We start from the raw sequence: 14,252 nt of genomic DNA, 5'->3' as shown, positions 1-14,252 counted from the left end.
TGGAGCCAACTTACACCAATTGTGGGATCCAATTGTTAGCTAGCATTCTCTCCCCTACTCAGTGTTCAGTGATGTCATATTGGTCATGTGAAATTGACAATGAAAGAGGTATTTACACCATAGACACTGGCAAATGCCACAAACCAGGGCTCCCTCCTCACTGAAAGCTGGTGGTTAAACATTTACCAGCCCATCACTGCTCATGCCCCTTTGCAGTCAATCCCCATCCAAAACTCTGGCTCCTAGCTACTACTGATATTTTGTCACTAGATTTTGCCTTTTTAATAATTTCACATAAATGGAATCATATAGCATGTAGTGTTTTGTATCCAACTTCTTTCATGTAGCATATATTTAGATTTATCAATGTTGTATGTGTCATTAGTTTGTTCCTTTATCTGCTGAGTAGCATTCCATTCTTTATGCAGCAGTTGATGGTCATGTGGGTTATTCCATTTGGGGAAATAAAGCTCCTATGAACATTAAATATATTATTAGTAACTTTTTATTTCTCTTTAGTAAATACATGGGATTGGGACTGCTGAGTTAAATGGTAAGTGTATGTTTAATTTTGTAAGGAATTGCCAAATTCTTTTTCTTTTTTAAATTAATTTTTAAAATTTATTTTTGGTTGCGTTGGGTCTTCGTTGCTGTACATGGGCTTTCTCTAGTTGCGGCGAGCGGGGGCTACTCTTCGTTGCAGTGTGCGGGCTTCTCACTGCGGTGGCTTCTCTTCTTGCGGAGCATGGGCTCTAGGCGCACAGGCTTCAGTAGTTGTGACTCATGGGCTCTAGAGTGCAGGCTCAGTAGTTGTGGTGCACGGGCTTAGCTGCTCCGCGGCATGTGGAATTTTCCCGGACCAGGAATCGGACCCATGTCCCCTGCATTGGCAGGCAGATTCTTAACTACTCTGCCACCAGGGAAGTCCACCAAATTCTTTTTCTAAGTGGCTACCCCATTTTGCATTCCTACCAGCAGTGTATAACCAGTTTCTCTGTATCCTCACCAGGATTTGGTGGTGTCACAATTTTTTATTTTAGCCATTCTGATAGGTATATAGTAATATTTCATTGTGTTTTTAATTTGCATTTTTCTGGATAATTATCTTGAACATCTTTTCATGTGCTTCCTTTCCCTTGATAATATCCTTTTTGGTGAAATATATGTTCATGTCTTTTGCCCGTTTTCTGATTGGACTGTTTGTGGATTTTTTTACTTTGAGTATTTATTTAGATATGTTAGATATATGGTTTGCAAATATTGTTCCCCAGTAGCTTGTCTTTTTATCCCCTTCACGTGGGTTTTCCAGGAGCACAAGTTTTTAACTTTGATGAGGTCTGAATTCTTGATTTTTCCTTTTACAGAGCATGCTTTTGGTGTCAAATTTAAGAACTCTAATTCCACGTCTTGAAGATTTTCTCCTTTTTGAAAGTTTTATAATTTTACAGTTTACATTTAAGTCTGTGGCCATTTTGAATTAATTGTTTTTAATAAATTAATTTATGGCTGTGTTGGGTCTTTGTTGCTGTGTGCCAGCTTTCTCTAGTTGCAGTGAGTGGGGGCTACTCTTCATTGTGGTGCATGGACTTATTACAGTGGCTTCTCTTGTTGTGGAGCACGGGCTCTAGGTGCGTGGGCTTCAGTAGTTGTGGCACGTGGGCTCAATAGTTACTGCTTGCGGACTCAATAGCGCAGGCTCAGTAGTTGTGGTGCACGGGCTCTAGAGCGCAGGCTCAGTAGTTGTGGTGCCCGGGCTTTGTTGCTCCGTGGCATGTGGGATCTTCCCAGACGAGGGCTCGAACCCGTGTCCCTTGCATTGGCAGGCAGATTCTTAACCACTGCACCACCAGGGAAGTCCTGAATTAATTTTTGAATAAGGCGTTAGACTTAGGTTGAGTTTCATTTTTTGCCTATGGCTGTCTAATTGCTTCAGCATCATTTGTTGAAAAAGCTATCTTTCCTCCATTGAATGGCTTTGGTATCTTTGTCAAAAAAAAAAAAAAAAAAAAGTTGGGCATTTTTGTGTAGGTCTATTTCTGGGATCTCTATTCTGTTCCACTGATTGATGTGTCTATCCCTCCACCTATAATACACAGCATTAATTATTGTTGCTATGTAATAAGTCTTAAAATTGGGTAGACTGATTCCTTACACTTTATTGTTCTTTTCCAAAATTATTTTAGCGATTCTAGTTCCTTTGCCTTCCAAATAAATTTGGAACAGTATTGTTTATGTCAACAAAAAATGTTGGAATTTTGATAGTAAATTTCATTAAACCTGCATATCAATTTGGGGAAAAATTGACATCTTTACTAAGTTGAGTCTTTTGACCCATGAACACAGAATGTCTCTCCATTTATTTAGATCTTTATTTCATCAACATTGTATAGTTTTTAGAATATAAATTTGTATTTGTTTTTTTATTTATGCCTAAGCAGTTTTTTGAGCAATTGTAAATAGTATTTTTAATTTTGGTGTCCACATGGGGTGTGTGTGTATGTGTACCACGTTAATTTGTTCCTAGGAGTTTTTTGGTTAGATTCATTAAGATTTTCTACATAGAAAATTACAGCATCTGCAAATGGGGACAGTTTTATTTTTTCATTTCGAATCCGTATGCCTTTTTACTTCCCTTTCTTGTCTTATCGCACTGTCTAGAACTGCTAGCACTATTTTGAACAAGAGGGATGAGAGCAAATATACTTGCCTTGTTACTGATTTTAGGAGGAAAGCACTCACTCAGACTTTTCACCATTAAGTATAATGTTAGCTGTAGGCTTTGTAGGTACTCTTGTCAAATTGAAGAGGTTTCCCTGTTTTCCTGAGAGTCTTTTTTTTTTTTTAATCATGAGTGGGTGTTGAATTGTGTCAAATAATCCTTCTGAATCAATTGATATAATCATGTGATTTTCTTCAGAGTCTTAATGGTGGATTACATGGGTTGATTTTTTTTTTTTTTTTTTTTTTCGGTACGCGGGCCTCTCACTGTTGTGGCCTCTCCCATTGCGGAGCACAGGCTCCGGACGCGCAGGCCCAGCGGCCATGGCTCACGGGCCCAGCCACTCCCGCGGCATGAGGGATCCTCCCGGACCGGGGCATGAACCCGTGTCCCCTGCATCGGCAGGCGGACCCTCAACCACTGCGCCACCAGGGAAGCCCCATGGGTTGATTTTTGAATACTGAACCAGACTTGCCTCCCTGGAATAAACTCCACTTGGGCATGATGTATAAATCTTTTTACACATCGCTAAAATCTATTTGCCGATAATTTGTTAAGGATTTTTTGATTTATATTCATGAGAGATATTGGTCTGTACTTATGCAATTCTTCTATTTTGTGAAAGAAATTATATAGAATTGGTGTTAATTTTTCTTTAAACATTTGGCAGAATTCTCCAGAGAAACTATCTGGCCCTGGAGAGGTTTTTTTTCTTTTTGGTGGGGACGAGAAGGGGGCAGTTTAAAATTATTAATTTTCTTAATTGTTACAGGTCTATTCAAATGATGTATTTCATATTGGGTTAATTGTGATAGTTTTTTGCCAAGGATTTAATCTGTTTTGTCTAAGTTATCAAATTTATGTGTATAGCGTTCATAGTATTCCCTTCTTTTTTTAAAAAATAAATTTATTTATTTCTGGCTGCATTGAATCTTCGTTACTACACGCGGGCTTTCTCTAGTTGCAGAGCGGGGACTACTATTCATTGCGGTGCGCGGGCTGCTTATTACGGTGGTTTCTCTTGTTGTGGAGCATGGACTCTAGGGCGTGTGGGCTTCAGTATTTGTGGCACACGGGCTCAGTAGTTGTGGCTCGCGGGCTGTAGAGTGCAGGCTCAGTTGCTCCGTGGCATGTGGGATCTTCCCGGACCAGGCCTCGAACCCGTCTCCCCTGCATTGGCAGGCAGGTTCTTAACCACTGCGCCACCAGGGAAGCCCTCCCTTATCTTTTTGATATTTGTGAGGTCTTTAGTGATATGCCATGTTTCATTCCTATATTTGTAATTTGTGTCTTTTTCTTGTCACTCTTCCTAGTGGTTTGTCAGTTTTATTGATTTTTTTCCTCAAAGAACCAACTCTTTGTTTCATGGATATTCTCTACTTTTCTTTTATAAGTTTCATTGATTTCTGTTCTTTTTCTTATCTTTTTTTAATTTCCTTGCTCATGATGGTTATGGGTTTAGTTTGATCTTCTTTTTCTAGGTTCTTGAGGTGGGAGTTTAGATGATTGATTTTTAGACCTTTCTTCTTTTCTAATGTATGTGTTTAGTGCTATAATTTTCCCTTAGCATTGCTTTAGCTGTGTGCCACAAATTTTGATATGTTTTCATTTTTATTCAGTTCAATGTATTAAAATTTTTTTTCTTGAAACTTCTTCATTGACCCATAGGTTATTCAGAAGTGTATTGTTCAGTGTCTAAGTATTTGGAGATTTTCCTCTTATCCTTCTATTATTGATTTCTAGTTTGATTCGTGGTAGTCAGAGGACACATTGTTTGATTCAATTCTTTTAAATTAGTTGAGATTGGTTTTATGGTCCAGGATATGGCCTATGTTGGTATATATTCTGTGGGAGAATAAAAAAATGTGTATTCTGCTGTTGTTGGTTAGAGTGTTCTATAAATGTTGATAAGGTCCTGTTGGTTGATGGTGTTGTTGAATTCTTCTGTATCTTTGCTGATTTTCTATCTAGTTGTTCTATCACTTGTTGAGAGAGGGGTATTGAAGTCTCCAAATATAATTGTGGATTTGTCTACTTCTCTTTTTAGTTCAGTTCATTTTTGCTTCGCTTGTTTTTCAGCTCTTTTGTTTGGGGCGTATACATTTAGGATTGTTATGTTTTCTTGGTGGATTGGTCCCTTTATTATTATGTAATGATCTTCTTGGTGTCTGGTAATTCTTTGTTCTGAAGTTTGCTTTATCTGATATTGATACAATGATGCCTGCTTCCCATTGCTTAATATTTGCATGGTATAACTTTTCCCATCCTTTTACTTTCAATTTGCCTATATCATTATATATATATCTTCCAGTTTTATTGAGATATAATTGACATACAGCACTGTATAAGTTTAAGGTGTACAACATAATGATTTGACTCACATATATCATGAAGTGATTATCACAGTAAGCTTAATGACCATCCATTATCTCATATACAAAATTAAAGAAATAGAAAAAAATATTTTTCCTTGTGATGAGAACTCTTAGGATTTGCTCTCTAACTTTTATATATAACATACACCAGTGTTAATTATATTTATCATGTACATTACATCCCTAGTACTTTTTTATCTTAAAACTGGAAGTTTGTACTTATTGACTGTTTTCATCCAGTTCCCCTTCCTCCCATTGTATCATTATATTTAAAGTGAGTTTCCTGTAGACAGTATATAGTTGGGTCACATATTTTTTCATCCACACTGTTGATCTCTGTCTGTACTTGGTGTATTTAGCCCATTTACATTTAATGTATTTATTGGTATGGTAGAGCTTAAGTCTGCCATTTTATTTTTGTTCTGTTTTCTTTTTCCTTTGTTCCTGATCTTAGTGGATATGGTTTCAGTTTTTCACCATTGAGGATGATGTTGGTTGTGGGTTTGTCATGTATGGCCTTTATTATGTTGAGGTAAGTTCCCTCTATGCCTACTTTCTGGAGGGTTTTCATCATAAATCGTGTTGAATTTTGTGGAAAGCTTTTTCTGCATCTCTTGAGATGACCATACGGTTTTTATTTTTCAATTTGTTAATATGGTGTATCACATTGATTGATTTGCATATATTGACATATCCTTGCATTCCTGGGATAAACCCCACTTGATCATGGTGTACGATCCTTTTAATGTGCTGTTGGATTCTGTTTGCTAGTATTTTGTTGAGGATTTTTGCGTCTATGTTCATCAGTGTTATTAGCCTGTAGTTTTCTTTCTTTGTGACATCTTTGTCTGGTTTTGGTATCAGGGTCTTGAAAATTTTTTAGAATTACATTTTGTTTTTGAGTGTATCTCTTTGTATAGCTTTTTAAAAAAATAATTGGCTGCTATATGTATTATATATACATAACTTATCATAGCCTACTGATGTCATTATTTACCAGTTTGAGTGAAGTATGGAAACCCTACCTCTCTTTAATTCTCTGTGCTCTCTCTCATTTATAATTGCTTAACATATTTCCTCTACATACCTTTAGAACCAGATCAGACATTGTTATAATTTTTTCAACTGTCAAACATAATTTAGAAAACTTAAGAGGAGAAGGATGTCTGTTGATTTTACCCACATTTTCACCATCCCTGCTATTTCTTCCTTCCAGATATTCCAAGGTTTCTTTTTTATTGCTTCCCTTATGTTTAGAGAACTTCCTTTAGCCATTCTTTTAGAGTAGTAAGTCTACTGGTGACAAACTTTTAGTGTTTATTTGTCTGAGTATCTTAATTTCCCCTTCATTCCTGAAGGATATTTTTTTCTGGGTATAGAATTCTTGGTCAACAGTCCTTTTCATCCAGCATTTGAAAAATAGGGTATCACTTCCTTCCTGCCTCCATGGTTTCTGATGAGAAATCTGCTATCATTTGAATTGTTTTTTTCCCTTATAGGTGAAGTGTCATTTTTCTTTAGCTGTTTTCAAGATTTTTTTGTCTTTAGATCTCAGAAGTTTAATTATGATCTGTCTTTGTGTGGATTTCTTTGGGGTTATCTTGTTTGGGGTTTGCTTAGTTTCTTGAATTTGTATGTTATGTCTCTTAACAAATCTGGGAAGTTTTCAGCCATTATTCCTTTGTGTACTTTTTAAGCCCTGCTTTTCTTTCTCCTCTCCTTCTGGGACTCCAATGACAGGAATTTTAGATCTTTTGCTATAGTCTCACAGGTCCCTGAGGCTCCATTCTTTTTTTTTTTTCAGTCTGTTTTCTCTGTGTTTTTCATATTGGGTAATTTCTGTTGTTCTTTCAGCTCACTGATATTCTTTTCTCTTTCTTCTTCATTCTGCTCTTGAGTCCATCCACTGAACTTTTCATTTCCATTATTACATTTTATAGTTCTAATATTTCCACTTGGTTCTTCTTTATATCTTCTGTTGCTTTGCTGAAGCTATTTTTTTCCCATTTGTTTAAAGCATGTTCATAATTGTTTGTTGAAGCATTTTTATCATGGCCACTTTAAAATAAGTCAGATAATTCTAATATCTCTCATCTCAGTACTGGTATCTATTGATTGTCTTTTATCATTGTTTGAAATCATATTGGTTCATGGTATGATGAGAGATTTTAAAAAACTGGAATCTGGACATTTTTCTATTATGACACTCTGAATCTTAATTTAAAACTTCTGTTTTAACTGACTTCTGTTTTAACTGACTTTCTCTTACACTGCTTTGGCATAGAAGGGAGAAGTAGGTCTTCATTGCTGCCAGGTAGAATTTCAGATTTCACACTTCACCTCCATTGACAACCAAGGGATGTAGAGCTTCTCTTTACTGTTAGGTGGGGGTGTGAGTTCCAGCTCCCTGCATGGTCTCCACTGATACTATGGTGGATGTGGCCTCATTACTGCTGGGTAATGGTGAAAGTGCTGACTCTCTACTAGGCTTCCTCTGACTTAACCATGTAGGAGCGGAGAAGGGTGCCTCTTTCCTGCCGGGTGAGAGTGAATTCCAGGTTCCCTGCTGACACCATGGTCTTTACTGACACCAGGGAGGGGTAGGAGGACTCATTACTGGCTGGTGGGGAAGAAAGTCATAGTTCCCTATTTGATCTTCTGTGACACCACCTGGCAGGGGTGTTGGGGCCACTTATAACCTTGTGTTATAACCTTGTGAGGATGGAAGTCTAGGTTCCCCACTCAGCCTTGGCATGGTGGGCAGTAGGACCACAGTGTTGTCTGTGGTGTTTGGCTAGAGTGGAGCAGTTATTGTCTAAAAGTTTTCTTGCTAGGCTGCCCCTTTCCTTTGGCTAGCAGGAGCAGGCTTTTATTGAGGCTTATTATTATTTTTATTTTATTTGTGGCCCAATTTGGCATTTCCAAATTGCTGGTTCTTCAGCTCAAAGTCCGGGATAAATGAGGCAAAAAGAAAACCCAAGGGAATCACTGCAGTGTTGTTCCTTGGGTCCTGCCATTCCTAGGCAGTTTGCTTTCTTCTTTCCACCTCTCAAAGTTATCTTATGTTTGTTTTATGTATAATTTCTAGGGTTTATAGTTGTACTAGGAATGGTGAAGGTATATCTACTCTACCTTCCTAGAAGTAAAATTCCATCAGTGTATTTTTCATGTCAGGTATTGTATTTTTCATCTCCAGAAGTTCCATTTGGGTCTTTCTTATATTCCATTTCTCTCATTATATTTTATTTGCCTTTAGTCTTAAATGTGTGAAGCATATTAATAACTGTTTTAATTCCACCATCACTGTCATTTCTAGGAAGATTTCTCTTGGTTTGGGGTAACATTTTCCTGTCTCTCTTTATGTCTCTTTTTTATGGTAATATTTAAATGGGTATCAGACACTGGGAATTTTATGTTGTTTAGTGTTTATTTTTTTTAAAGATATAGCTGTTTATTTTTATTTTTTGGCTGCATCAGGTCTTAGTTGCGGTATGCGGGATCTTTGTGGCGGTGCATGGGCTCTTCATTGGGGTGTGAGGGTGTCTCTTTAGTTGTGGTGTGCGGGTTTTCTCTCTCTAGTTGTGGCACATGGGCTCCAGAGCGCGTGGGCTCTGTAGTTTGCGGCACACAGGCTCGGTAGTTGCGGTGCGTGGGCTTAGTTGCCCTGTGGTATGTGGGATCTTAGTTCCCTGACCAGGGATTGAACTCACGTCCCCTGCATTGGAAGGTGGATTCTTTACCACTGGACCACGAGGGAAGTCCCAGATTTTTAAACAAATATTTATTTGGCTGCACTGGGTTTTTAGTTGCTGCGTGCAGGATTTTTGTTGTGGCGTGTGGGATCTTTAGTTGCGGCATGCAGGATCTAGTTCCCTGACCAGGGGTCGAACCCAGGCCCCTTGCATTGGGAGTGTAGAGTCTTAACCGCTGGACCATCAGGGAAGTCCCTAGTGTTAGATTTTATGTTTGTTGCATTTCTTTCATGAGTGTTGGTCTTGGTTCTGGCATACTTGGTATTAGTTTGATCCTTTCAAGGCTTGCTTTCAAGCTTTGCATGATGGTCCAGAGTAGCCTTTATTCTAATGTCCTTTTGAGGACTCCGCCTGGTGCTCTACCCACACTGGCTCGTCAGGAACACAAAACATTCCCAATATTGTGTGAGCTCTGGGAATTGTTTGGCTTACTTCTTTCTGGTGTTTCCCCCATGCCTGGCCTCATGGAGTTTCACCTGATGCATGCACAGATCAGTATTCAGACAAAGATTTGAGGGGACCCCGCCACAGATCTTCAAAGCTCTCTGTATCATTCCCTCATCTACAGTGTTCTGCTTCTCAATTTCTTGCCAACTTATCCTCCATCAACTCTAATCTCTGTCTTCTCCACTCACTGAGACTGCTGGCTTTACTTGGGTTCCCCCTTCTGCACTGCTCACAACAGTAGAGTGCAGGAACTACCCCTAGGCTGTAAACTCAGGCAGTCAGAGGGCTCACCTCATTTGTTTCCCTTTTCTCAGTTAACAATGTTCTGCCCTACCTGCTTTCCAATACCTATAAACATTTCTTTCTTTTTTTTTTTTTGGCTGCACCGTGTGGCTTGCGGGATCTTAGTTCCCCGACCAGGGATCGAACCTTGGCCCACAGCAGTGAAAGCGTGTTGTCCTAACCACTGGACCGACAGGCAATTCCCTATAAACATTTCTTTTTAAATTTTTTTTCTGGCTTTATAGTTATTTATAGTGGGAGAGCGATTTAGGTAGTGGTAATTCCTTTATGGGTAGAAGTGGAAATCTGAGTCCGTTTTTCAGCTGGAAAAAACTAATGAAAGATGTTAGGTCCCCAGGAGAAAGGACCATGAAACATCATGTCAAGAGTATAAGGTAATAATTCCCCCAGTCCTATCCTGTAGGGACTTATGACCATTTATTTGCATAATACACTTTGGAGAAAGGAATATCCAACTATTTCAAGACTGTTGGATACAGGGTCCTATTTGACTTTGAAACCGAGTATCTGAAACATCATCATGGCCCCCTGTTAGAGTGGCAGTGTATGGGGGCTAGGTAACAAATGTATTCCAGGCCCAGGTCTGGCTCTTAGTAAGTCTACTGGGTTCACAGATCCACCTAGTGGTCATTTCACCTGTCCTTAATTGGACAATTGAGATGGACATAGTTAATAGTTGGTAGACCTACATTAACCACAACAGGTTAAGAGCTATCATAGTGAGAAAGGCCAGCATATGAAGTTCCTGAAATTGCCTCCACCATCTCAGGCTAAAATAATGGATTAAAAAATATCACATTAGTGCCCCTCTTGAAGACCTAAAGGATGCAGGGATGGTGGTCCCCACCATAATGCCATTTAGTTCACCAGTCTGGCCTCTGCTAAAGCCAGACAGTTCCTGGAGAATGACAGTGGATTATGGTAATCTCAGTCAAGTAATTTCAATTTTATCTGCCGTGCCAAATGTGGTTTCTTTGCTGGAGCAGATTAACAGCCTCAGGTAGGCAGTAGGTGACCGTTAATCTGAGCAATATATTCTTTTCCATCTCTATAAGAAACGAGGAGCAAAGTTTGCTTTCACTATTGAGCAATAAAATACAATTTACAGTCTTGCACCTGAAACATGTAAACGCTCCCACATCTGTTGTAATATAATCTGAAGAGACTTGGACCATCTGGACGTTCCACAGAATACCACATTACTCTATTGATGACATCATGGTAATTGTACAGGATGAGCAAGAAAGAGCAAGTCCACTGGAGGCCTTGATAGGATAAACATTCTCAAGTGGTGGTACATAAACCCTGCAAATGTTCAGAGAAGTTTTTAGAGATTCAGTAGTTTGGACAGTGCTAGGACATTTCCTCCAAAGTAAAGGAGAAATTTTATATCTCACACATCTCGCCACTAAGAGGGGGCACAGTGCCTGGGTAACATCTTCAAGGTCTACAGATAGCTTATTCCCCACTTGGGAATACTGCTCTGACTCATATATTGGGTGCCACAAAAGATAGTGAGGCCTAGAGCAGGAGGACTCTGCAGCAGGTCCAGACCGTGGTGCAAATGTTCCTGTTGCTTGGTCCACAAGACACCCTATTAAAGACGTCAGTGATGGGAAAGGATGACACATGCTGTTTACGGCAAGCCACAATAGCAAGTCACACATAAACCCCTACCGTGCTTGAGCAAGGCCATGCCTTCTGAAAGGGTACTATATACCTTTGAAAAGATAGCTCCTGTCGTGCTACTGAGTCCTAGTTGAAACAAAGTGCTTCAAGTGATCATGTAGCCAAAAATGCCTGCTATGACCTGGGTTCTGTCAGATCCAAGTCATAAGATTGGATGGGTCCATCAGCAGCGCTTCATAAGATGAAAGTGCTATGCATAGCACTGGGCATAAGCTGGGCTGGAAGGTCAAAGTAGCTGCATAAGCAGGTGGCCAGACCCCTGTTACCCACCACTATTGCACTGCTGCTGCTTTTTCAGTTCATATCTATAGCCACATGGAGTGGAGGAATCCCTCATGACCATATGACAAAAGGCTGGGCTTGGCTAATATATGGGTTGTCTCTGTAGGTGGAAGTAAGCTGAAAATACTGTGGATGTACTATGGCCCCACTTTGGGGCAGGCTTGAAAGACAGCAGTGAGGGGAAATCTTCCCAATGGGCAGGGCTTCAGGCAGTATACCTGCCTGAGGAAAGAACATAGACTCACAGACAATGGTGAATGACTTGGCTGGTGGATCAGGAGCCTAGAAGAAAAATTTGAAGGCTGAAGACAGGGAAGCCTGAGAAAAAGGTATGTAGTTTACTTGGGAATGGGTATAGTGTATGATGATCTTTGCACTGCATGTTAATTCCCACCAGAGAACATCCACCACAGAAAAGTCACCAACTAACCAAGTAGATTGAATGACTTAGCCAGTTGATGTTAGCCAGTCTCGGTCATTGGCACCCCAATGATGGCAAAATGGGCCTGTGAATGGAGAAGCCATGATGGAAGCTATGCATGGGCCCAACATCATGGCCTCACCAAGGCTGATCTAGCTACAGCTACTGTGACTGACTGTCCAACTCATCAGCAACAGACACCAACACTAAGTCCCTGACATGTCACCATTCTTCAAGGAAACCATCCAGCCACTTGGTGGTAAGTTGATTACATTGACTCCCTGCTACCCTGGAAGGGGCATTGTTCCATCTTGACCTAAATTGATGTGTATTATGGGTATGGGTTTACCTTTCCTGCCACCATCATCTAAGGGCTTACAGAATATTTGATCCATTGGCATGAGATCTTGCATAACGGTGCACTGGAACAAGAGACCATGTTATAGCAAGGAGGTACAGCACTGGGTACATGATCATAGGATCCATGGTCTGATCACATACCACACCATCCAGAAGCAACCCACCTGATACAATAATGGGACAGCTTGTTAAAGGCACAGCTGAGACACCAGCTTGGAGATGACACCCTGTGAAGATGAGACACTGTCCTCCAGGATGCATTATATATCCTGGATCAACAGACAACCTAGAGTGCTATCCCCAAGTAAAATATATGGGTCTGGGAAACAGGGGCTGGATGTAGGAGCAGCCCTCCATTATCATCACTCTCAGTGACCCAACTGGGGAAAACTATACCTCCTATCCCAACTCTGGGCTCTGAGGACTTAATCAGGTAACCCATGTGGACTAACAGAAGTATAAATTGGCGGGGGGTGGGGGGTAGGAAGAATCTAGAATGGGTAGTAGGAGGTAAGTACCAGTTGTAGACTTAAGCTACAGCAGCAGGGGCTGTAGTCTGTCCCAGATCTTCCTCTAAGTTTTCCCAGGAAAGGAAGCCCATCAGGATCCTGAAGGGATCGTTTTAGAACTTATGAACAAACTGACCTGACAGCACAAGAAGTGGACTGTAGTGGAGACTGTGGTGTGCTGCCCAGATTGCTCCCTTCAGCACCGAAGCCCCCACTTCCCAAGCTGCTGAGAATGCACACAGCTCTCATCTGCGTTCCCCTCTGGAACTGCCTGTGCCTGCAGTCAGTCACCTCACCCAAGACCCTTTCCTGGGCAGCATGGGGTTCTATAGGTCTGGCCACTTGCCCCAACATGGTACACACCTAGATGGCTCAAGCCACCCTAGCTTGAGCTCCCTGGGGGACTAAGGCCTGTGTTGAGACTGCGTCAGCTCAACTTCTCCCTCTGCCGAATTTTGCTTCCTTCACGCCCCAACAGGCGTTAACCTAGAGGACACCCCCAGTAAACTTCCTGCACCTAAATCTCCAACTCCGTCTGTTTTACCAGGCACTCACCTCATGACAAGTATCTGAACACTTTTTGAGATTCGCTATGTGGAATGTTGCTCCCGTGCTGTTTCAGAGAGCGTCATCGTGGTGGTGGTGGTGTGGAAAGATGCAGTGCTAAGTGAGCTTTCCATTTCAAGGACAGCAGGGATTGATGGCAAATCCGACAATCAAATGGCAACTGCAAACAATACCAGTGCTCAACCTGTCAGAGTTCTGGCAAGTGTGAGGTTGGATACAGATATTAGCACAACTACTGACGACAGAACGCTCAGTAGCAGGGATGGCTTTCTGTGCATGAAAGTAGTTGGCTTGGCAAGGCAGGTGAGCTCAGATAGGATGATTGATAGAAACCAATTTCTCTGGTAAGGGTAGCAGTAGAGTCAATGGTCTCATCTTTATCCTTCCTAAACTGCAAAGTCTCAAATTTATTTGAGTGACTCTGGCACAATCCGCTTGTCAACAGTTGGTCTTTTTTCCAGGAATGGACCTTGAACTTACAAAGAACTATCTACTTGCCTCATCTCCTATTCCGTAATTACCTACGAACTAGCCCCATATCTTAACCTTGGTCTGGAAAGCAAGGTATTTTCTTTTTCAAAATTTCAGGAAGTGGTTGAAGAAATAAAACAGAAGTTCCCTTTTTAAACTTCTTTCATCCCAGCGTCATTTTCTCCGACAATTTCCCTTAGGCCTTATTCAGACTCCACTGTGCTTATTTGTACTAAGGGCTGTATTAGCGTACCTAATAAGTTTTAAGACCATAAAAGGCATATCAACTTGTTGAGTAATTTTGTCCATAGCAACTGTGGGCTGTAGCCTGCAAATGTATTCTCTTTTTTTCTTTTT

This window comes from Neophocaena asiaeorientalis, unplaced genomic scaffold (assembly GCF_003031525.2).
Source record: "Neophocaena asiaeorientalis asiaeorientalis breed wild unplaced genomic scaffold, Neophocaena_asiaeorientalis_V1.1 scaffold167, whole genome shotgun sequence".
Taxonomy (NCBI): domain Eukaryota; kingdom Metazoa; phylum Chordata; class Mammalia; order Artiodactyla; family Phocoenidae; genus Neophocaena; species Neophocaena asiaeorientalis.
This window is presented reverse-complemented; position numbering follows the sequence as displayed.